Source organism: Scyliorhinus canicula, chromosome 17 (genome assembly GCF_902713615.1).
Source record: "Scyliorhinus canicula chromosome 17, sScyCan1.1, whole genome shotgun sequence".
NCBI lineage: Eukaryota > Metazoa > Chordata > Chondrichthyes > Carcharhiniformes > Scyliorhinidae > Scyliorhinus > Scyliorhinus canicula.
The window spans coordinates 108,163,442-108,165,282 of record NC_052162.1 but is presented as its reverse complement, the minus strand read 5'-3'; the positions used below and the strand labels follow the sequence as shown (position 1 = coordinate 108,165,282).

Here is a 1,841-nt window from a genome sequence, read left to right as displayed (position 1 = left end):
TTATCTGGCATGCGTGTGCCGAGAATGTTACTTTCCACTTTTCAGTGAAATCCTGGATATTGTCCAGGTCTTGCTGCATTTGGACATGGACTGTGTCAACACCTGAGGAGTCGCACATGGTTCTGAATTGTCTGCAATCATCAGCGAAAATCCCCATTCCTGGTCCTTTGGTGGAAGGGAACGCAATTGATGAAGGAAATTAAGCGTTGGGCCGAGGGTTAATTTTCAGGAGCTTGGCCACATGTCTTCCTTATTGTTACTGATCCATTGCAGAGATATGAGACAACGGTTGTGTCAGAAAATGAAGTAATTATCGCGGTGTGCAATTAATACCGCCCCGTATGCCGCAGCAATCTCAGGGTAGCTTGGAGCTTCGGGCCGAACCCCTAAAAAATAACCTGAGTGGATCGCTGCAAAGCGGTGATGCGTTAACTGTGGCGTGTTCCGGCTGCCACTGCAGCCTAATTGGTTTCAAACATCGTGATCTATACTCCTTCGGAGTCAATCTGAAAGGATGAGAAGGCAGTTCTTTTTTAGAATTAGAACAGTACAGCACAGAACAGGCCCTTCGGCCCTCGATGTTGTGCCGAACAATGATCACCCTACTCAAGCCCACGTATACCTATCCCAGTAACCCAACAACCCCCATTAACCTTATTTTTTAGGATACTAAGGGCAATTTAGCCTGGCCAATCCACCTAACCCGCACATCTTTGGACTGTGGGAGGAAACCGGAGCACCCAGAGGAAACCCACGCACACACGGGGAGGATGTGCAGACTCCGCACAGACAGTGACCCAGCCGGGAATCGAACCTGGGACCCTGGAGCTGTGAAGCATTTATGCTAACCACCATGCTACCGTGCTGCCCCCAAAGAATAAACTTTCATTCCCTGACTGGGAATCGAACCCAGGCCGCGGCGGTGAGAGCACCGAATCCAAACCACTAGACCACCAGGGAGGTTAGAGTTCTGAGGCTTGGGAGGGCGAAAGCCCCATATATTCCGGCCATGCACGCACCGTGGAGTGGTCACTCCATAATCGCGTCACAACGATCGCACAATCATGGTTGGCAGTAGTTATAGGTTTTAAGCCCAGCTCGATTGGCGTAGAGAACGGGCGCCACTGCTGCCTTCAACGGGAGAAGAGATCATCGCGTCTAATCTGCCCGACTCAAACCGAGCAGCCATCGGACAGAATCGGGCCAGTAATGAGAAGACACTGCAAAGAGAGACATAGACACTACCACAACGATCACTGACAGACTGGCGTGCACCGTTCTCTCTCGAGAGATGAGCTGAGAAGTTACAAGGAGAAATAGCAAGGAGAAGAAGACACTAGTAGGATGACCTTATTGGCCCTCTGAGTGTAGCTATACTGTGGGACGGATATATCAGGAGATAATGAGGACATGTGAAACAGACAGTGCGTCAATCAATCTCCACGTGGATTTGGAAAATCAAGTTGGTAGCGGTAGCCATGAAAATGAATGAAGTGTATTTCGCAGGCAACCTCGCAAAATATGTTGCAGATCCTTGTTGATGACAGGCAGGCTTTGATGAGTCAGGAATTGAGGAAGTCTCTGTATAGCTCCCAACCTCTGTCCTACTCTATCAGAATGAGTATTCATATGATTGGACCCATTCAGTTTTTGGCCTATTCTATTTGGATTTTGATGACTCGGGATTCAGCGATGGTAATTCTAGTGAATTTCGTGAATAAAATGCTTGCACCCTGTCTTTTGGAGATGGATATTATCTGAAGCCGCGAATGGTGCTGAATATTTGGAAAACATCAGCGAACATACGCCCATCTGGTCTTATGATGGAGGGAATGACATTG

General features: G+C 48.3%; 1 non-coding gene across 1 annotated transcript; it reads right to left on the bottom strand.

Annotated features, from left to right (window-relative positions):
* Positions 1 to 888: 888 nt before the first annotated feature.
* On the bottom strand, positions 889 to 960 carry trnae-cuc. Its single transcript has one exon. It is a non-coding gene; the product is annotated as a tRNA-Glu (tRNA).
* Positions 961 to 1,841: the final 881 nt, after the last annotated feature.